Source organism: Orycteropus afer, unplaced genomic scaffold (assembly GCF_000298275.1).
Source record: "Orycteropus afer afer isolate SDZICR_OR568_19922 unplaced genomic scaffold, OryAfe1.0 scaffold00013, whole genome shotgun sequence".
NCBI lineage: Eukaryota > Metazoa > Chordata > Mammalia > Tubulidentata > Orycteropodidae > Orycteropus > Orycteropus afer.
This window is the reverse complement of record NW_006921600.1, coordinates 22,187,517-22,210,920: the sequence shown is the minus strand read 5'-3', so window position 1 is coordinate 22,210,920 and position 23,404 is coordinate 22,187,517. Positions and strand designations below refer to the sequence as shown.

The following is a 23,404-nucleotide window of genomic DNA, read 5'->3' as shown; positions in this document are numbered from 1 at the left end:
TGGTCATTTATCTATTCATCCATTTATCCATCTACCCACATACTATGCACCAGCACTATGTAGGACTGAGGATGCAGACAAGTTCCTATCTCCATGGGACTTAAGGTGGGGGACTGATGGGTAAGCCCAAAGAAATTATGTTTATAATTACTTGCCAATGGTAGGGCACATAAAATGCTCTCATAGCCCCGTGAATTCTTGAATCAAGAAAAAATAGTGGTCAGCTGGGACTCAAACCCGTGTCTGTTCAACTCTATTCATTGGCTTCGCTATCATTCAGTGAAAGGCGAGTTATTTATAGTTTAGGACAGAAGGCCTATATACTACTCCAGGGGCCTACCCTTCCCGGATGAAAGCCTCTGGCTGATCCAGTTCCTTTCCAGAAGGTACCCTGTCCATGTGACAACATGTCTCAGAGTGCCAGCAGGACTCAGCCTGCTGGAGGGCTCCCGATTTCTGATTGGCCCTCCAGGTGTGTGGCAGCAGCTGCATCCTGCCAGAGACCAAGGGTCCCAGGCCAAGCAGAGCACCAATTGGGCCCCAGTTTACTGGGGTGGGAAGTTCTTTATGCCTGGCTTGACCCCTCCCCAGAGGGCACAGCCCGTCCTACCAGGGCAGGGGTCTTTAAACGGGATCTACACTCTGGGAACTGCCAGATTCTAAGCTCTCTCTGGACTCCTTGCCCCAGTCCTCCCAAACAAAAACCAGTAACTCTAGGAGCAGCTGGGGTAGGCAAAAGGAACTCGACAGACTTCCAGGGTACTTACAGGTGCGGCTGCTTGGCACTGGATCTCCAAGGGCAGGTGGGGAGTGCTCTCTAAGGCTGGGGTCTCTTGGAGCAAAAGTCTCAGCTAGGCCAAAAGAAAAAGGCAGTGAGAGTGAAAAAGAGCGTGTTGAGGCCGCCGCTTCCCTCTGACTTTTCCTTCTTTCCCTCTCATGCGCGGACTCAGTAAAGTTGCAAAAGAGGCTGGGCCGGGGTGACCTCAGCTGTGTGGGTGGAGGGGGTGGGGAGGAGTGGGAAAGCTCGCTTTAGAGCTCGTGGGATTTCGGCTGTGAGAATTTATTTTACTAGGGATTCTGGCAGGGGTGTGGAGGGGGAGAAAAGATATGGAGTGCTTGAGGGTGGGAACTTGGGGGTCAGGGGTCCTGATGGTAACATGTTGGGTTTGGGGCTCTGTAAAGAGGCTCAGGCTTGTTTCAGGAACTTCTGCCTCTGCTGCTGGAAGCTGCCCAGTAAAGGGGCCCTACTGTTTGTTAAAATATTAAATATATATGTGTAGATTTGGCCCCCCTGCTAGCCTGGCAGGGAGAGGGTCTATTGTTTACACACACACATACACACACATGCACACACACACCCCAGACTTGTGAGATAGGAGGCAAGTTCTGACAATTCCCCAGGCCTCTCAAATGAGGATGAGAGACTATTGCTTAGGAGACTATGTTGTTGTTGTTGTTATGTGCCATCGAGTCAGCCCCGACTCATAGTGACCCCTCCTTGGGTTTCCGAGGCAGTATCACTACAGAAGTAGGATTGCCCAACCTTCCTTCCGAGGAGTGGCTGGTGGGTTTGAACCACCAGCCTTCTGGTTAGCAGTCAAGTGCTTTTAGCCACTATGCTACCAGAGCTAGGAGACTATAGCAATTGAAAATGGTGTCAGCATAGGTTAATTTTGGTGTCTCTTTGAGCTGCCTGGAACCTGCCTTGGGTAATTGTTTAGACATGCCCAAGTTAACTGGATCATGAGATCCCAAGGTTTTTCTTCAGGCTTCTAATACATGTGATGATCCCTTCATCCATAAAGAGGCGCTCTGGTGGTATAGTGGTTAAAGCAATTGGCTGCTAACCAAAAGTCGGCCTTGGAAACCCAAGGAGGGGTCGCTATGAGTCGGGCCGACTCGAGGGCAAGTAACAACAATAACAACAACAGCTGCTCCATGGGGGAAAGATGAAGCAGTCTGCTCCTGTAAAGATTTATAGCTTTGGAAACCCTATGGGGCAGTTGTGCTCTGTTCTATATGGTCACTAGGAGTTGGAATCAACTCCACCGCAGTGGTCCCCCCCGCATCCCCATGTTGCTTCAGAGAGGTGAGATTCTGCCTCCTTGGCCAGCCATTCCTTTGGTTAATAATCTTCACAGTGAGGAGGGTCTTCCTTTTGTCCATTATGAGTCTTCAATGCTGCTTCATTGCTATTGTTTATGTCTAATCTGGTTAACTAGACTATAAATTCCTCAAAGACAGAGTTAGTGTCTTTGAATCCCACATTCAGCCACACACAGTGCCAGGTACAGACCATGGTAAGGAGTTTTTGGTTGAACAAAAGCTCCAGTTGAAGTTCATTTCCTTGTTTGAATGAACAAAAATGCCTTGAGGGAAGGTGTAATGATTTCCATGAATAGGAGAGGACACACTGAAGTTGGAAAATTCCAGACTATGTTTACCCAAAATGCTGTATTTTGCTTACTTGGGAAAGGATGAATTAGTCTGCCCTCTGGCAAGCACTGATTTACAACTGCTGATTTGTTCTTAAATTGTTGACTTTGAGAAACACTCCCTCCATTTATTTCCCTCCTTTTCTGGGAACAGGTTTTTGTTTTCTATTTTTCCAATTCAGCTTTTTACAGATGTACAAGTTATTGACAGTGATTATGATATTCAGTGCACACTGATTATCAGTGCACCCTACCCTTAACCAATGTAATATTTCCATCACTGTTAATCCGCCTTTCCACCTCCCTCTCACCCCTGGTAATCGCTAATAAACTTTGTTCTCTATACATTTGCCTTTTCTTGTATAGAAAAGGGAGTTCATGCAATATTTATCCTTTTGTGATTGAATTATTTCACTCAGCGTAATGACCTCCAGCTCCATCCATATTGTACCATGTATCAAGACTTCAGTACTTCAGTAGTATTCCATTATATGTATGTATCACATTTTGTTTATCCATTCATCTGTTAATGGACATTTAGAGTGTTTCCATCTTTTGGCTACTGTGAATAGTGCTGGGATGAACATTAGTATACAAGTATACTAGTATACTGGTATACAGATATACCAGTATACTAGTATACAAGTCTCTTTTTGGGTCTCTGCTTTCAGGTCTTTTGGATTTATACCTAGGAGCAGAATTGCTGGGCCATATGGTAGTTCTAATTTTAGTTTTTTGAGGAACTGCCACACTGTTCCCACAATAGCTGTACCATTCCCACCAGCAATAGATAAGGATTCCAATATTCCTACACCTTTGTTAACATATATTTTCTTTTTTTGTTTATCTTAGCCATCCTGCTGTTGTTAGATGCCATCAAGTCAGCTCTGACTCGTGGTGACCTTGTGTATAATAAAATGAAACACTGCCTGCTCCGGCCCCATCCCCACGATCTTTGAGCCCATCGTTGCGGCCACTGTGTCAATCCATCTCACTGAGGCTCTTCCCTTTTTTCACTGACCCTCTACTTGACTAAGCATGATATCCCTCTCCAGGGACTGTTTCCTTCTGACAACATGACCAAAGTACGTGAGACGAAGTCTGGCCATTCTCGCTTCTATGGAGCACTCCAGCTCTCTTCCAAGACAGATTTGTTCATTCTTCTGACAGTCCATGGTATTTTCAATATTCTTTGACAACATCACAATTCAAATGCATCAGTTCTTCTTTGGTCTTTCTTATTCATTGTCCAGATTGCACATGCATATGAGGCTATTGAAAATACCACTGGTTGGGTCAGGCACACCCTAGTGCTCAAAGTGACATCTTTGCTCCTCAACACTTTAAAGAGGTCTTTTGCAGCAGATTTGCCCAGTGCAGTACATCATTCGATTTCTTGACTGCAGCTTCCATGGGCGCTGATTGTGGATCCAAGTAAAATGAAATCACTGACAACTTCAATCTTTTCTCATCATGATAGTGTCCAGCTGTGATGATTTTTGTTTTCTTTGTTGAGGTGTAATCCATACTGAAGATTGATGTACACATTTTCTGATTTTGAACCATGCAGTATCTCCTTGTTCTGTTTGAATGCCTGCCACTTCGTCTATATATAGGTTCCACATGAGCACAATTAAGTGTTCTGTAATTCCCATTTTTCTATATGTTATCCATAATTTTTTTTATGATCCACACAGTTGAATGCCTTTCATAGTCAATAAAATACAAGTAAACATCTTTCTGGTATTCTCTGCTTTTGGCCAAGAACCATCTGACATCAGTGATATCCCATATTTCTTGTCTTCTAAATTTAGCTTCAATCTGACAGTTCTCTGTCGATGTACTCTGCAACAATTTTTGAATTATCTTCAGCAAAATTTTACTTACACATAATATTAATGATATTGTTTGATAATTTTTACATTATGTTGGAACACTTTTCTTTGTAAATAGGCACAAATGTGGATTTCTTCGAGTAGTCTGGCCAGGTAGCTAGCTGTCTTACAAATTTTTTGGCATAGAAGAGTGAGTGCTTCCAGCATTGGATTTGTTTGTTGAAACATCTCAATTAGTATTCTGCCAATTTTTGGAGACTTGCTTTTGTCAAAGCCTTCAACACAGCTTGGACTTCTTCCTTCAATGACATCGGTTCTTGATCATATACTGCCTCCTAAAATGGTTGAACACTGGTCAATTCTTTTTGGTATAGTGACTCCGTTTATTTCTTCCATCTTCTTTTGCTGTTTCCTGCATTGTTCAATATTTTGCTCGTAGAATTGTTCAATATCACAACTCAAGGCTTGAATGTTATCTTCCATTCTTTTAGCTTGAGAAATGCTGAGCATGTTCTTTCCCATTGATTTTCCAACTCCAGGCCTTTGCACATTTCCTTCTAACACCTTTTTTTTTGGGGGGGGGGGGAATTTCAACAGCACATTTTTATTGCTTTGAGGATTTCCCTGGAGCAGGCATGCTGTTGCACATGGTTCATTCATCTCAGAAGTTGCTGTTCCCAGTGTAACAGAAAGGGAAGAGGTGCAGGCTTTGAAATCCAGACCAATGGGGCTACATCAGGGAAATGCAATACTCTAGCCCTTCTGGAGCCCGAGCTAGAATGAATCCTGCTGGCTTGATTCAGGTAACTGCAGAGAGCTGGAAGCTGACAGGAGAGCGAGGTGGAGTGACCCTATTTGTCTTAGAGCAAGAGACTGGGTGCTCCACACACTGGAGAGGACGCAGAGTGGTTTACCATCTGTAAGCTTAGTACACCCAGGAGAATTGCATGCCTGCTTGAAGGCTTCTTGCAATTTCTCCAGGGTTTCGTCAATGCCATTATTGAACAGTGAGAGGTCAATGTAGTGAGCGTACTGGCTGCAGATGGCCTTGGAGTCCTTCTGCAGCTGCTACAGGGCTTCTGTCTGAGTGTCCTGGTCAATTGGTGCTATGAACACAATGAAAGGTGAAAGCTCTACTGTGCGAACAGTCTTCAGGGTTTGGGGCTCAATGTCAAGGATGGTGACTTTGTCCTGTTGGTGAATCTGGGGCACTGTTTCAAATTTGGTCTTAGACATGTTGCTCTGGTAGCCAAACTCCAAGAACCCATTGACAGAGATACTCTTTGTCATCTCTTCAGTTGAAATGAAGTGGTAGTCCTTCCTGTCTTCCTCATGTTTATGGGTGGTCGTGTGGTATATGGGGCAGGGTACATAAACTTCTCTGGATTCTGACTGAGCCGAGCATTCTTTTTTTTTTTTTTTTTTTTTTTAATTTTTATTGTGATTTGGGTAAAAGTTTACAGAGCAATTAGATTTTCCATGCAACAGTTCATATGCATTTTGTCTTATGACATTGACTGCAATTTCCCACAATGTAACAGCTCTCTTCCCACTCCCTACCCATAGTTACCCCTCCCCTCTGTTCTTCCCTCCCATGTACTTCTGCCCCGCCCCCGCCCCCAAGCGGTCTCCCTGTGTGTACACTGCCCTTCTATTCTCCCATGATTGATCTCTCCAAGGAGTGTATCTACCTGATGTAAATGTTCAGCTCATATGCTGGTCTGTTATTTGGCTGGAAGTCACAGGAGTGAGTTCAATTCCAGACCTGAAGGGCAGTTAGGGGCTATAGTCTCAGGGATGTCACCAGGCTCTATCAGACCAGCAAGCCTGGTCTTTTTTTTTTTTTTTTTAATAATTTTGAGTTTTGTTCCACATTGTTCCCTGACTCTATTCAGGATCTCCTACACAGATCCCCCTCCAAGTGATTGACAGTTGTAGCCGGGTACCACTTAGTTCTTCTGGTCTCAAGGTCATATAGGCTGAGGATCGCATGGTCTACCAGTCCCTTGGACTAATTGTTTCCATGTGCCTTTGGGTTTCTTCATTCTTCTTTGCTCTGGATGAGGAGTGACCCATCATTGCATCTAGATGGCCACATGCAAGCTTTTAAGATCCCAGTTGCTACTCACCAAAGTAGGATGTGGAACAATGTTTTTGTGTAGTATGTTACGACAATTGAGCTTGATCTCCCCTGGGACCAAGGCCTCAAGCCCACAGGTCCAACTACTCCCTCTCTCTGGGTAGCTGGCTGTGGCCAAGAAGTCATCACAACCCTGTCACTTGTCAGCTCTGCCATTTACCTGGACATTCTTACAGAACATAAAATACGCTTTTGGAAACATTATCTGCCAACCCTATACATGGTCATGGGTACACTACCCCCTGCGTTGACATACTTGATTGTTCATGAAACTGTAGTCTTTAATCTTCATCAGTAACTGCTTAAGCAGTTAACATCTTCACTTTCAGCCAGCAACGTTGTGTCGCCTGCATATCATAGGTTGTTAATGAGTCTTCCTCCAATCCTGATGCTGTGTTTTTCATATAGTCCAGCTTCTTGGATTATTTGCTCAGCATACAGATTGAATAAGTATGGCGAAAGGATACAGCCCTGATGCATACCCTTCCTGATTTTATACCATGTATATCTCCTTGTTCTGTTCAAACAACAGCTTCTTGGTTTATGTACAAGTTCTTCATGTGCACAATTAAGTGTTCTAGAATTCTGAACAGAGCATTCTTAATGTGGCTGTGACCCACCCCACTGGATCCTATCATAACCAAGGTCTTCCTCTTGAAAGCAGGAACAACTTCATAGGAAACAACATCCAACTGGTCAAAAATTGAGCTGTGCTTTACCAGATACTTGTCTTTGTACTTCTTCTTCTTCCCAAAGGGACTACAACTTGGGGCTTCACTTGGAGCAAACTGAGCCACACTCGTCACTTGCCATTCCTGTAGCTCTGGGGAAGGGATGAGCCCTGCGGACACCTTGGAGTAGCCTTCTACCCACTCTTGCCACCAGTTGCTATCATCCCTGTTGAAGATCTAGATGATGTCCCCAGTAACAAACTGTAGACCTGCCTTTTTGCAAAGGATCAGATGGTCCTTTTTGGGATCATAGTCAAACTACACTCTCATAAAACATCTGTAGTACAGAAAGCCGGTTTTGCTGGTTGGGAATTACTTGAAATGACATCATTCCTTTGGTTTTTTTCATTACCTTCTGTAGCTGATCAACTGAGAGATTAGTCATATTTGTGCCATTGATTCCTAGGATCTCATCCCCCATGTGAGGGGAGCCTTGTCTATGAATCACGCCTCCATTAAGAATTCTGGCAACTGTACAGGACTGTTTCTCTTTTAGCTTCAGAGTGATTTCCAGGGGCTTCTCTATGACCTTCTCAAGCTGCATGAGCTGCACTTTCCACACCTCCTGCCCCTTGGCAGGCTACCCAGGGCAGCAGACTCATTGATGTACATGTCCTTGGTCACAATATTTAACTGGTGTGGCACAGCCTTGGGCCATCTGTGCATCTGCAGCAAGTGCTCCACGTAAAGGTCTGAGACTGCAGGGTCTATGGCAACGGCACAGGGGTGTGGCGCTGCTGGGCCTGTCACCTCCCCACTCCTTCGAATACTTTGTCTTCTTGAGCTGCTCTTTGAAACCTTCTATTCTTTTACTTCCATCATTTGTTTCATTCACTATAGCTATTCAAGTTTCAAGCACAAGTTTCAGAGTCTCTTCTGACATCCACTTTGCTCTTTTCTTTGTTTCCTGTGTTTTTAATGATCTTTTACTTTCTTCATCTGATCTTTCGGTCATCATTGTTCAATGCATCAAATTTTTCTTAAAATACTCTCTAAATTCAGGTAGGATATACTGGTGGCATAGTGCCTAAGGCATCTGACTGCTAACCAGAAGGTTGGCGGTTCAAACCCACCAGCCACTCCTCAGAAGGAAGGTTGGGCAATCTGCTTCCGTAGTGATACTGCCTCAGAAACCCAAGGAGGGGTCGCTAGGAGTCAGATCTGACTGACAGCAGTGAGAGTTTCTCCTTAAGATTGTACTTGGCTTTCCTGAACTTGTTTTACTTTTCTTCAGCTTCAATTTTAACTTGCCTACTAGCCATCAATGGATAATATGTTCTTCAACCAACCCCTGCCCTTCTTTTGACTGATGATACTGAACTTCTTCATTGTCTCTTTCCACAGATGAAGTTCATTTGATTCCTGTGTATTCTGTCTGGTGAGATCCATGTGTACAGTCACTGCTTATGCTGTTGAAAAAAGATATTTCCAATGAGTTAGTCACTGGTCTTGCAGTTATGTCATTTGATCTCCAGCATTATTTCTATCACCAAGGCCATATTTTCCAACTATTAATGCTGTTTCTTTGTTTCCAACTTTTGTATTCCAATCACCAGTAATCATCAATGCATCTGATTGCATGTTTTGATAGATTTCAGACTGCAGAAATTGGTAAAAATTTTCCATTTCTTTACGTTTGGTATTAGTGGTTGGTGCATAAATTTGAATAATAGTCATATTAACTGGTCTTCATTGTAGGTGTATTGATATTATCCTATCACTGACAGCATTGTACTTCAGGATAGATCTTGAAAGTTTCTTTTTGACAATGACTGTGACATTGTTCTTTTTCGATATGCCATCCCCTGCATAATAGACCATGTGATTTTTTTATTCAAAATGGCTCATATCAGTCCATTTCAGCTCATTAATGTCTAGGATATTGATTCAAGCCATTTCATTTTTGACAAGTTCTAATTTTCCTAGATTCCATGCTTTGTACATTCTGATTATTCATAAGCGTTTGCAGCTCTTTTTTTTTTCTCTTCATTTTAAGTAGTGCCACATCAGCAGATGAAGGTCCTGAAAGCTTTAGTCCAGCCATGTCATTAAAGTTGATTACTTTGAAGAACCATCACTCATCTGTCAGTTTGTGGTACTGTGGTGCCTTACATGTTGCTATGAGGCTGGAAGCTATGCCATTGGTATTTCAATTACCAGCAAGGTCACCCATGGTGGACAGGTTTCAGCAGAGCTTCTAGATTAAGACAGACTAAGAAGAAGGATGTGGTAGTCCACTTCTGAAAATATTGGCCACTGAAAACCTTAGGAATAGCAGTGAAATACTGCCTGATATAGTGACAGAAGATGGACTCCTCAGGTTAGAAACCACTCAAAATATGACTGGAAAAGAGCTGCCTCTTCAAAGTAGAGTCTGCCTTAATGACATTGATGAACCCATGGAAGCAGCAGTCAAGAAATCAGACAATGATTTGTACTAGGCAAATCTGCTGCAAAAACTTTAAAGTGTTAAAGAGCAAAGATGTCACTTTGAAGACTAGGGTGCTTCTGACCCAAGCCATGGTATTTTAAAAGCATCATATACATGTGCAAACTGGACAATGAATAAGGAAGACCAAAGAAGAATTGATGCATTTGAATTGTGGTGTTGTCAAAAATATGGAAAATACCATGGACTGCTAGAAGAATGGGCAAATTTGTGGAAGAAATACAGCTGGAATGTTCCTTAAAAGCAAGAATGGCCAGACTTCATCCCTTATACTTGGATTATTTCATTAGCAGGTACTAGCCCCTGGAGAAGAATATCATGCTTGGTAAAATAGAGGGTCAGAGAAAAAGAAGACCATTAATGGAATAGATTGACACAGTGGCTACAACAATGGGCTCAAGCGTAGCAAGGATTATGATGATGGTGCAGGACTGGGCAGTGTTTTTTTCTGTTGTACACAGGGTCACTATGAATTGGAATTGATTCCACAGCAGCTAACAACAACACCTAGAGGAGGTAGCCCTTCCCTAGTTCTATTTTGATTACCTTCCATCCTGAGGGGCTCATCTTCTGACACTACATTAGACAATGTTCTGCTGCTATTCGTAAGGTTTTCTCCTGCCTTTTTTAAAGAAAAAGAAGGAGAAGGAGAAGAGGAAGTAGTAAATAGATCCTTTTTAGTAGACTGTCTTAGTCTGGAAGCTTCGCTAAAACCTGTCCACAATGGGTGACCCTGCTGGTATTTGAAATAACAGTTGCATGGATTCCAGTGTCAGAGGAACATGAAAGACACCACAGTATGACATTCTGACATCCTAGTGGGAGTGAAATTGTGTCTCTCTGTGGCTTTGGTTTGCATCTCTCAAATGGTTAATAATGTTGATCATGTTTTCATGTGGTTGGTGGCCATTTGAATGTCTTTTTTGGTGAATTGTCTATTCAAGTCTTTTGCCCATTTCAAAAATTAGATTATTTGTCTTTTTGTTGTTAAGTTGTTGAAGTTTTATATATGCTTTGGGTATTAGGTTCTTGTCAGATATTTGGTATCTGAAGATATTCTCTCAATTGGTAGCTTATCTTTTCATTTTTTTTCAGTAAAGACTTTTGATGAACAAAAACTTTTCATCTTTATGAGGTCCTATTTATTTTGCCTTTTGCGGTTTGTACTTTTCTAAAAATTATGTTGGATCACTCATTGTTGAAAATTAGTCCTGACAGTGTTATCCTTGCTTGTTCTTGTTCTTCTAAGAGTTGTATGGTTTTAGTTTGCACATTTAGGTCCTTAATCCATTTTGAATTTGTTTTTGGGTATGGTATAAGACATGGATCCTGTTTCATTTTTCTGGATGTAGAAATCCAATTTTCTCAGCACCATTTATTGAAGAGACTTCTATCCCTATCAAATGAACTTAGCATCTTTATAAAAAATCAGTTGACCATAAATATGCAGGTTTATTTCTGGATTTTCAATTCTATTTCATCAGTCTATGTGTCTGTTGTAATACCAATACCAGACTATTTTGATTATTGTAGTTGTATAGTATGCTTGAAAATCATAAAGTGTGACTTCTCCTATTTTGTTCTCTTTCAATATTGTTTTAGCTATTTCCAGCCTTTTGCCATTCCATATAAAGTTAAGGATTAGTTTTACTATTTCTATAAAGAAGATTGTTGGAATTTTGATTGAGATTGCATTGAATCTATAGATTACTTTGTGAATTTTTATATTTTAGCAATATTAAGTTGTCCAATCCATGAGCATAGAATATCTTTCCATTTATTTAGATCTTCTTTAATCTCTTTCAGCTGTGTTTTAGTCGTCATTGTATAAGTCCTTCATGTCCCAAGTTAGATTTATTCCTAGGTATTTTATTCTCTTAGATGCTATTGTAAATGTAATTATTTCCTTAATTCTCCTCTCAGATTTTTTATTGCTGGTGCATAGAAACCCACTTACTTTTTATTTGTTGACCGTGTACCCTGCAACTTTACTAAATTTCTTTATTAGCTCTAGACATTTTCTTGCGGTTTGGGAACAGATATTAAAGGAACACTTGTGTGTGCATTGTTAAAATAAAAGCTCAAAACACTACTAACAGCTTGCCATGCAGGTTTCATAGTCACTTTGTGAATTGGGCAGTGCATCACTATCAAGTTAATCAATGCTCTGATGAATTAAGATTTCCAAAGTGCTTATATGCAATTTTATCAGGAACTTTGAAGAAAAAATATTTGATTAGTTGACAATGTTAGTTAACAATTATGTTAGAATACATAAATCTTATAAGAGAGTAGCATATGCTCAAATATTATCAAAGCTTAAATAGAAACTTTGCTAAAACTATTGCAAGATCAGTGAGCTATGGTTATAGGACCTCTGGAGTCTTGAAAACAGGGTATGCTCATTAATCTTTGATTCTTTTCTGAAAGAATAAATGTCAAGTGTTTCAGTGAGCCTGATCACTTAGATACAATTATGCTAAGCAAAGCAAACAAATTTTAAATGTTAGCTATATTTTAAAGCATAGTTATAGACATTAAAGACTATTTATTTATTATACTACATAGGTTTTGACAACATTTAAGAAGATGACCTTTAGACCTTTTGTTGTTGTTGTTATTTGCCGTCGAGTCGGCCCCGACTCATAGCGACCCCTCCTTGGGTTTCCAAGGCAGTATCACTACGGAAGTAGGATTGCCCAACCTTCCTTCCGAGGAGTGGCTGGTGGGTTTGAACCGCCAGCCTTCTGGTTAGCAGTTAAGTGCCTTAGGCACTATGCTACCAGAGCTCAAGATAATTCTTTCTGTTTTCATAAAGCAAAACCTGTCATTTTATTTCATAGTGTGTAAGAGAGAGACATGGAGAGAGAATGAGGAGAGAGAAAGGGAATAAAAGAGGGAATGAGAGATAGGGAGAGGATCTCTCTTACAGACACATACACATATGCAGAGCAGAGACAGAGAGAACAAGCCTGTTGAGGTGTAGAAGCTCATTTGTGCCTAATTCAGAGAACATGTAAAAGTTGCAGTGGGCATGCTGATGCTGGGGTGCGTTTGGGTAGGGGAAGTGAACTGTTCTTGACTAATCCTTGCAGCTTTTGAACATGAGACTGAAACCTGACTTTTTAGGGACTTTGCAGAACTATTCCTAACAGCTCTGGAAGCCACGTCATCAACCACCGATAGGCTGGTCCCCACTTCCTCCTTCTATATGGATCAAGAGTCAGCAACTAACTTCCCTCCCTTCCTCTGACAGATGACCCAGTGAAGAATGACAACCAGCCTCTTCCCTGCGCAGGAGGCCTTGACTCTACAGTCATTGGATTTCCTTCCTTCCTTCCCTCCTGCATTCATTCTTTATTCATTCAGTCAATAATCTGACTATGTTAGATCTTTGGGGAACACAAAAGTGGATACTTGTGGTTTATCTGTAAAAATAAGATATGGCACAAATAATGATATAAGAAATACAGCTAAAGGGTTGTGGGGATTAAGAGCAGGAAGAGATTATTTCTAGTTGTTAGTTGTCATCCAGTCGACTCTGACTTTGTATGTAACACAAAGAAACACTGTTTGGTCCTGTGCCATCCTCACAATCATTGCTGTGTTAGTTGTTATCCATAAGATTTTCTTTGACTGATTTTCAGAAGCAGATCAGCAAACTTTTCTTCTTAGTCTGTCTTAGTCTGGCAGCTCCTCTGAAACCTATCCACCATGGGTGACCAGGTTGGTATTTGAGATACATATGGCATGGCTTCCAGCATCACAGCAATACACAAACCATTACAGTCCAACAAAATGGCAGATGGTGGTGGTATTTCTAGTTGTTGTTGTTGTTGTTATGTGCCATCGAGTCAGACCTGACTCATAGCGACCTCTCCTTGGGTTACTGAGGCGGTATCACTACAGAAGTAGATTGCCCAACCTTCCTTTCTAGTTAGGAGGCATCAACAAGAGCTTTATGGAAAGGAGAGATTTGAAGTGGGGCTTGAAGGATGCACTAGATAAGAATATGTGGGAATGTACAGACAGTGGAGGAGTCAGGTTCAATGTAAGGGGAAGTGAATGAGGATAGGGTCGTCCTAGGTAGTGGGAAAGACAATGCTGACCCTCTGCTTGGTAGAAGGCAGAGTGCAGACAAAAAGCTCCTAATCACGGCTCACCACATTTCCCATGCATCCTGTAAGATCAAGGTTTCAATCTGTCTTTTTTTCCCCCCTTTTCATGGCCCTGTGTCTAACATTTCTTCACCATACTCTTAATAATTGTTGAAGAAAGGCCACTTTGGGAAATGTCCTCTTCTGGTGAATATAGTAGAAGGAATTCTGGGAGCAAAGCATGCAAGTGAGAAAATGGGGGAAGGTAAGTGGTTCAGTTGGGCCTGGGGTGGATTCCGATTCATGGTGACCCCACATGTCAGAGCACAACTGTGCTCCATTGGGTTTTCAGTGCCTCGTTTCTCAGGAGTAGACAACCCAGCCTTTCTTCTGAGGCTCCTGTGGGTGGACTCCAACCTCCAACCTTTCAGTCAGCAGCTGAACACCTTAACCATGTGCTCCACCCAGGGACCCTGAGGCAAGGTCCTAGAGAGCCCTGAAAGGTGGATTAGCTTTGATTTGATTGGGGCTGCAGTGGGAAGCCACCAGGAAGATTACAGCAGAGGAATGACTTGTGGAGGGTGGAAGGCAGAGGGTGAGGTAGATGAATCTCAACTCTGCAGTCTGGGCCTGGATGATGGTAATCCAGATGGTGATCCTGAGTGGATGGTGATGCCACTAGCTGAGATGGAAAACAGAAGGTCAAAAGTGAGATAGGATGGGGATACAGGGGCTATGTTTTGTCTAAACTAAGGGTGAAGTATGTTATGGATTGAATTGTGTCACCTAAAATATGTGTTGGAATTCTACCCCTATACTTGTGGACAGAGGAGTGCTGGTAGCATAGTGCCTAAGGCACTTGACTGCTAACCAGAAGGCTGGCGGTTCAAACCCACCAGCCACTCCTTGGAAAGAAGGTTGGGCAATCTACTTCCGTAGTGATACTGCCTCAGAAACCCAAGGAGGTGTCACTATGAGTCAGTTCCGACTCGATGGCACATAACAACACTTGTGGACGTAAACCTGTTTGGAAATAGGATTTTCTGTTATGTTAATTTGATCATAGCTGAGCATGGTGAGTCCTAAGCCTAGTCAGTTCTGAATTATAGAAGACCAGATTATATACAACACACACACAAGACAGATAGCACACGAAAATCTTCTATAAGCCAAGGAACTAAGGAATGCCTGGGACTACCTGCAAGGAAGGAATTGATACATGAGACCGTGATTTGGATTTCTAGCTTCCAGAACTATGATAAATAAATTTCTGTTCTTTAAAGCCACCACATGTGATATTTGCATTACAGCAGCCCTAGGACACTCCTATGACAACACTAAGCTCTGTGAAACTCTCTCGTTCACTCTTCTGTCCCTAGATGACAGCAACAGTCTCAGTGCATGTTCTGTACTTTGCCCTGACTGCCTTTCACTCCAGACCACAGCTACTTATCTTGCTTCCTGGCCAGAGCAATTCTGGTGATGGCTGGTGCTATTTCTATGGTCTCAAATCTATGCACACTACTGCCATAAGTGAAGGAGACTGCAAGCAGGGGTCCACTGGACAGAAGAGAGCTAAGCCTGTGCCTTTGGCTGGTGGGATCCACCCAGGCCCTGGCTTCCCTGGCAGCTTCCTGAAGAGGCTGGTAATACAAATCAGAAGTACAGGGGAACTTATGCCCTGGGAAAGACTGAGCAGCATAGACAAAAGAAAACTTCACTTCCCCCACTGCCCTGTCATTCTGAGATACAGCCAGTCCATATGGCCTGGATGGAGATGTCTGAGCAACTGGTTGTGCTTGTTGCAAATCTGCGACCAGTTTGGAAGTCACCTTTTTGTTCTTACTCCTCTTCTTTCTCTTCCTCACTCCTCTCTCCCCTCCCCCCTCTTGTTTCCTTTGAAGGGAATGTTCTATTGAAATATTAAATCTAAACTTTTGACTCAGGCATTTAAAATTTTTCCTCTTAGGGATCCTGGACCGAGATCCAAACCAACTCATTATTATCAAGTCGATTGTGACTCATATTGAACCTATAAGACAGAGTAGAACTGTCTCATAGGGCTATGAGATTACAAGGCTGTAATCTTTATGGAAGCAAACTGCTCATCTTTCTCTCATGGAGTGGCTGGTGAGTTCAAACCACTCACCTTTCAGTTAGTGCAGGGCTAGAAACAAAGATTTTGGAGTTAATTGAAAAAAGCTTTAAAAGAATGTTTTAAAAATGTTGTTGTTGTTATGTGCCATGGAGTCAGACCCTACTCATAGCGACCCCTCCTTGGGTTACTAAGGTGATATCACTACAGAAGTAAATTGCCTCACCTTCCTTCTGAGGAGTGGCTGGTGGGTTTGAATCGCCAGTCTTCTGGTTAGCAGTCAAGTGCCATAGGCACTATGCTACCAGAGATTTTTTTTTTTTTTTTGTGAATTATCTACTTAGAAATGTGGACATGGAAGATATTATCATTGATTACACCCATGTAGATGCACCTCATCTCCATAGAGGTGAGAAAGAAAGGAGTTGAGAGGAGAAAGAGAGGGGAAAAAAAAAAAAAGAAGGCTGAGGAAGACTTGAGAAGCATTCACATTTAAGGAAGAGGAGAGAGAAATACCCAAATCAGAGGCCTGGTAAGGCAGAGACTAGTGGAGTTCATCAAAGTCTCGTTACACCTCTGGGATGCTACATTCCTCAGCCCCTTGTAGGTAAGTGTGACCATGGAACCACAATTTAGCCAAGGGATAGAATGGTGAGCAAGGCAGAGTGCCTGTTGTCATGGAGCTTTAGTCAAGCAGATGTTGGGGAAGTGTCCCACTGGTCTGCTAACCTCTTTCAGACCTGCCCATTGAAACCTCTTCCTTGAGGGATTTGCCATCCTCTCTCTTTCTCTATTTGCAAGATAAAAGGAATAACTGAGGTCCTAGGGGATGTTGGAACCACAAGACAGAAGGAACCCAGGCCTTTGAATCATATGACTCTTAAATCAGACTCTTCATAAATGAGGAATAAACTTTTATTGTGTCAAGACATTATGATTTTGGGGTTTTTCTGTTACAGAAGTTAGAAAAACTGATGAGTGTTGAAAAGTCAAGAGGCAGATGTCAAAGCTGAGGCATAGGAACATTTATGGTCATGAAGCCTAGACTTGTGGCTCCAAATTCCAGAGTCTTTTACACACCCCAGGTTTGTGAGATATTGAATAAGTCCTTACATTTTACCTCCATCCTTGTCATCCTCATGAGTACAAGCTCTTCTTTGATGGGTTCCCCAGCCCAAGTAACTGAGCTATGCACTTGAGGATTACTTAGGGAAGGAATTAGGTTTTACAGTTTCCTCCTGGCAGAACACCTTATCACTCAGACACTGCCTAATGGGAAGACACAGGTACCAGTTGGAGTTCTTCAGCTGTGAACAATAGAAACAGTAGGGAGAGATGAGCAATGAGGCTTTAGGAAGGACAGAAACCAGGGTAGCCCTGATAATCTCAGCAGTGGGGACTGAGTGCTATCTCTCTGTGGCCCTGCCAGGTACAGCTCAGCTTTAAGTACCTGTCTTCCCTGTGGGCTCCCAGGAGAGAGTCTGATGTACATTAGAATGAAACAGTGCTTGGTCCTGTGTCATCCTCACAATACTTGGTATGCTTGAGCCCATCAATCCATCTCATTGAGGGTATTCTCCTTCTTTGCTGACCCTCTGTTTTACCAGGCATGATATCCTTTTCCAGATATGGTCCCTTCTGACAACATAACTGATGTAAGTGAGACAAAGTCTGGCCATTCTTGCTACCAAAGAACATTCCAGCTGCACTTCCTCCGGGACATATTTGCTTGCTCTTCTGGCAGTCCATGGTACTTTCAGTATTCTTCACCAACACCACAAATTAAAGGCATCAACTCCTTCAGTCTTCCTTATTCATTGTCCACCTTTCACATGCATGTGAGGTGATTGAAAATATCATGGCTTGGGTCAGGCACACTTTTGTCTTCAAAGTGATGTCTTTGCTTCTTAACACTGTAAAGAGGTCTTTTGCTGCAGATTTACCCAGTGCAATATGACGTCTGATTTCCTGACTGCTGCTTCCATGGTGTTGACTGTGGATCCAAGTAAAATGGAATCCCTGACAACTTCAATCTGTTCTCCATTTATCATAATGTTGCTTATTAGTCCAGTTGTGAGGACTTTTGTTTTCTTTATGTTGAAATGTAATCCACACTGAAAACTGTAGTCTTTGATCTTCACCAGTAAGTGCTTCAAGCCATCTTCACTTTCAGCAAGCAAGGTTGTATCACTTGCTTAAGCAATTCCTTCGTCTGTCAGTTTGTCAACTGTGATGGCTTGTGTGTTGCTGTGAAGCTGCGGGCTATGCCACCAGTATTTCAAATATCAACAGGGTTACCCATGGTGGACAGGCTTCAATGGAGCTTCCTGACTAAGACAGACTGGGAAGAAGAACAGGGCCATCCACTTCTGAAAAAAAAATCAGCCACTAAAAACCTTATGAATGGCAGTAAAACAGTGTCTGATATTGGGTGTTCCTTTTGGGAACTGACAAATACATGGGTTAAGGGTAAATTAAAGGCCGTGGATTAGGAACCAGGAAACATGCAGTTCATTTCTATCTCTATCTTTGGCAAATTGCTTCATTGTTGTAACAGGATAATAAAACCTGCCAAACTCAAGAGTTGTTGTGGGGAGTAGGAGAAGAAAAGGAAGAGAAAGAAAGAAAACCTAAAAGAGCTTTGCTGTGTAGTGAGTTGATTCCAGTTCGTGGTGACCCTGTAGGACAGAGTAGAATTGCCCCACAGGGTTTCCAAGGCTGTAATATTTACAGGATCAGATAGCTAGGTCTTTCCTCCTGTGAAGCAAATGCAGGAGCCATTAATTAACAAAGCATCCTTTAACAATTTCCAAGGTACTACAAAGCTTGGCCAAAACTCTTGGCCATTGCTGTGAGAGGTTGATGATTTTGCCTCAAATATGGGACATGGACAAAAATCTGGGTTCTAGAAGTGACATCACTGAGGTGAAGGTCACAAAGAAAACCCAAAGAAACTAATATGTTATGCAGGTTTTTCACAGCCAGCAGGGGTTTAGCACATGCAGACTGAAAGCATCACTTCTGCCTGGAGGGAGCAAGCTTGCTCAGAGCTGAACTCCAGTTAGGGGGGCCTAAGAACCCAACGTGCTTTCACTTCCTACAGGTGGGGCCTCTGCATCTCTTTAATCCTCCAGGTCTCCAGCACGTAGATTCCTGGACCCCCAAGCCCCAGACCCACATATTCAATACATTGGGGTAGATGCTAAAAAACAGACCTCAGAGAGAAAGCTTGCAGGCATGCTATTTAACGACTGGCTCCTACTTAGCTGTCAGGGCACTTTGTTTTAAAGAAATAATAAAAAAAAAAGCTTTTTATTTTAGGGCCTTCTGCTTCTTATGAAATTTGCCTATGCTGAGTGGAGATCTGGGGAGCACAGACATATAAGCTAGTTAAATGTTCCCATATATGCATTATGTCACTCAATCCTATAATAAAGCTGGTAGGTAGTTACTGGTATCATCTCCACTTTATAGATGAGGACACTGAGGTGCAGAGATCCCATGACTGGTGAGAGGTGGTGCCCAGAACCAAGCCCAGGCCTGTATTCTCCAGATCCTTGTGTTCTTAATCACTCTACTATGTTGCTTTGATTATTTGTACCAGGCTGTTCTGTTATCTACTTTGGCCATGATGTTTGAAGGGAAAAGGAAGCTAACATTATGAACCAGTGCTTTCTCCCAGGAAATTTCATTGGCTTTTCCCAATAGTTCTATGAGGTGAATGTCACCAGATAATGAAGGACAGAGCATGGAGTTAATCTAGGTCATCTGACTTTAATGCTGGTGTGTTTTTCATGAAACTTATTGCTTGATTGATAAACAATATCATGATAAATGGAGAAGTTGTCAAAGATTTCATTTTACTTGGATCAACAATCAATGTTCATGGAAGCAACAATCAGGAAATCAAACATCATATTGCACTGGGCAAATCTGCTACAAAAGACTTCTTTAAAGCTTTTTTTTAAAAAAAAGCAAAGATATCACTTGGACAGCTGAGGTGCACCTGACCTAAGCCATGATCTTTTTCAGTTACCTCATGTGCATATGAAAGTTGGATAATGAGAAAGGAAGACAGAAGAAGAATTAATGCATTTGAATTGTGGTGTTGGCAAAGAATATTGAATATACTATGAATTTCCAGAAGAACACATTAATCAGTCTTAGAAGAAATACAACCAGAAAGCGCCTTTAGAAAAGACAATGGTGAGACTTTGACTCCTTTACCTTTTTTTTTCTTTTGAGTTTTTATTGTGATTTGGGTGAAAGTTTACAGAGCAAATTCTGGAGCTCTGGTAGCATAGTGGCTAAGGCACTTGACTGCTAACCAGAAGGCTGGCGGTTCAAACCCACCAGCCACTCCTCAGAAGGAAGATGGGGCAATCTACTTCCGTAGTGATACTGCCTCGGAAACCCAAGGAGGGGTCGCTATGAGTTGGGTCTGACTTGACGGCACATAACAACAACAACACAGCAGTTCATATACATTTTATCTCATGACATTGATTACAATTCCCTACAATGTAACAGCTCTCTTCCCACTTCCTTCCCATAGTTACCTCTTTCCTGTGTCCTTCCCTTCCATGCACTCCTGTCTCCCAAGCTGTCTCCCTGTGCAAACACTGCCATTCTGTTCTCCCATGATTGATCACTCCAAGTAGTGTATCTACCTGATGTAAATGTTCAGCCAATATGCCTGTCTATTACTTGGCTGGAAGCCACAAGAGTGAGTTCAATTCCAGACCGAGGGTAGCTAGGGGGCATAGTCTCAGGGGTCTCAACAGGTTCTGCCAGACCTGGTCCTAGTTATCTTGCAGTTCTTTGAGTGCCTTGCTTAGTGCATGGCACAAAGTAAATATTTATTGTATTGAATTGAACTAAATCTCAAATTAACCTAATGTTCATTAAGAGAGGATTTGTTCAATAAACAGGCAACATGAAGATGTTAAAAGGAAGGAGCTGTCTGTACTCATTTGCAACTTATTGTTAATGAAGAAAGAAGTTTAGAGAAGAGTGTGTAGTGTGACTCCCTTGTTACTTTGTAGAAAGAAAAAAGTTTTCTTGCTTATAGTCATCTCTGTCCCCTTACATATGCAAAGAAAAAACTCTGTATGAAATAACTTCACACTGATAGTAGTGCTTGTCTGTGAAGATTAGGATCATGGAGGACTTCCACATATTTTATAAGAAGAGAAAAATGGAAGATGCTTCCTTTTTTAAAAAGCAAAAAAGAATGGGAAGAAGGAAGAGAAAAATAAATTATTTCTGGTGGTAAAAAATTCACTGTTTCAGCTCCCTTGGGATGAGCACTGGGGCCCCAAAGGCCAAAAGGTTTCCTTTAGTCAGTCTCACTCTCCATGTACTATGAAATATTTTCACTTATATATGTGGTACAGTGAATTGCTTAGTATGGCTCTTCTTTTTTTTTTTATTAGGATTTGGGTGAAGATTTACAGAGTAAATTCACTTTTCATACAGCAGTTCACATATACTTTGTCTCATGTCATTGACCAAAATTTACAATGCAGCAGCTCCCCTCCCACTTCCTCCCCATAGTTACCTCCTCCCAGTGTCCATCCCTTCATACTCTTCTGCACCCTGAGAGGCCCATTGTCTGCCAACCCTGTATATGATCTTGGATACACTCTCCATTTAGACATACATAATTGTTTAGCTTGTTCACCCATCTATCCGTCCCTATACCCATGTTTGCTTTCATTGACAACTCAGTATTGTATTTACAAAGGGGTTCATATTTGTTGTTTGTACTGCCCATGTAACTCTCTCTGTCTTTCTCATCCTCAATGCTGCCATATTGGTCACTCACATTTGGTACATTGCCTTCTCTTCACCCAAATCAATATTTATCTCTATCTATCTAACAGCATTCCCTCCCCTTCCCTCCCACCCCTGGTAACCAACAAAGAAAATGTCCTCCAATATATAACCCTTTCCTTAACTTTCACAATAACGGACTAATACAATATTTGTCCTTTTGTGACTGACTTATTTCGCTCAGCATAATGTCCTCCAAGTTCATCCACGTTATGCGGTGTTTTGCAGATTCTACATTATTCTTTAGCATTGCATAGTATTCCATTGTGTGAATGTACCAAAGTTTGGTTATTTAGTATGGCTCTTCTAGCCATGGTCCTTGTGACTCCCACCAGATGACTGGGTGAGACTATGCTAACATGAGGTGCTTGTAGTCCACCAAGGGGATTGAATAAGATGTATGGGACCCTTGTGGGGGTGAGACTGTGAAAATAAGGTGTATGGAACCATAACATGGAAATTGGTCAGTTTTACCATCTGCTAGTCTTACAATGGGAGCTCTGGTGGCATAGTGCCTAAGGCATTTGACTACTACCCAGAAGGGTGGCAGTTCAAATCCACCAGCCATGCCTTGGAAGGAAGGATGGGCAATCTACTTCCATAGTGATACTGCTTCAGAAACCCAAGGAGGGGTCTCTATGAGTTGGATCCAACTCCATGGCAGTGAAAAAAAAAGTCTTAAAATGAGCCATCCCAGAGGCAGAAAGGTAGAATCTCACTACCATCAAGAAAGAAGAGCCAGCAGTGGAGTGCATCCTTTGGACCTGAGATCCTACATTGAATCTTCTCAACCCAGAGGACAGAGAGAGCTGTAACACTTAGCTGAGAGGATTAGAAATAGCAAAAACAGTAGGCCCCAGCAGCAGACACCAGTGCAAGACAGAGTGGTGGTCTTTCTGGCCCATGGAATGAGAAAGTTGACTGCCTTGAGGCAAGAAGCTTGCTGCTGGAATGGAGTGCCTTGTAACACTTGCCTGAGCAAGACAGAAGCTGAGCCAGAGAGAAGTATGCCTGTGGCACAGTTGAGAAGAGGCTGTCCTCATTGAAGAACTATATCCTGAGTTGTTTCTGATCCTGAATTGTAAACTTTCACTTCCCTAATAAACCTCATACTCATGAGTATTGTCTATGAGTTCTGTGTGGCCATCACAATGAATTATCAAATCCAACATAGAAGTAGAAAGTACTGTGGAAGGGAAGGTTGAGGTCAGAAATGGTAAAAAGATTGGAGGGTGGCAGTGTGTCTGATCTCTGCCTCTTAGGAATTATTCTTAGGCTGATGCTGATGGTGATTCTCCCTCTCTTATGAAGTTAGAGGAGGTCAGGTGCTGCTACACTCATGCCCTTTTTGCAATATGCTAAAGGAAGCAGGACTCCTTGGGAAAGTAGCTGATGCCACATATGGGGCAGGAAATGTGCAAGATAAACCCAGAACATCTTGTTGAACTGGGGTCAAGTTAAAAGTTCATATAAGGTAACTCCAACACATAAAACAAGTCCAAGAGAGCCAAAATATGGTCTTGAATATATCCCTCCTGAATTTAGAGTGTTGAGCCTGGAAAGGAATGTCGGCACGAGGAAGTCACCACAGACACGATAATGCAAAAGCAAAAGGAAAGTTTATTAGCTAGCTCGAGCTAGGGTCCCTGCTCTTGCCAACGCAGTGGGCAAGGCAAAAGACCTCGTGCTCCATTACTATCACATTTTTATAGGAAAATATAGGGTGGAGTAGCACCAGGGCAAAGGGGTACAGATGACTGGTTGTTGCTAAGGGGTTTTAGGGCAGG

At 42.2% G+C, this 23,404-nt stretch overlaps 1 pseudogene; it reads right to left on the bottom strand.

The window, feature by feature from the left end:
* Positions 1-430: 430 nt before the first annotated feature.
* Positions 431-23,404, bottom strand: part of LOC103208219 — a 30,230-nt pseudogene continuing 7,256 nt past the window's right edge.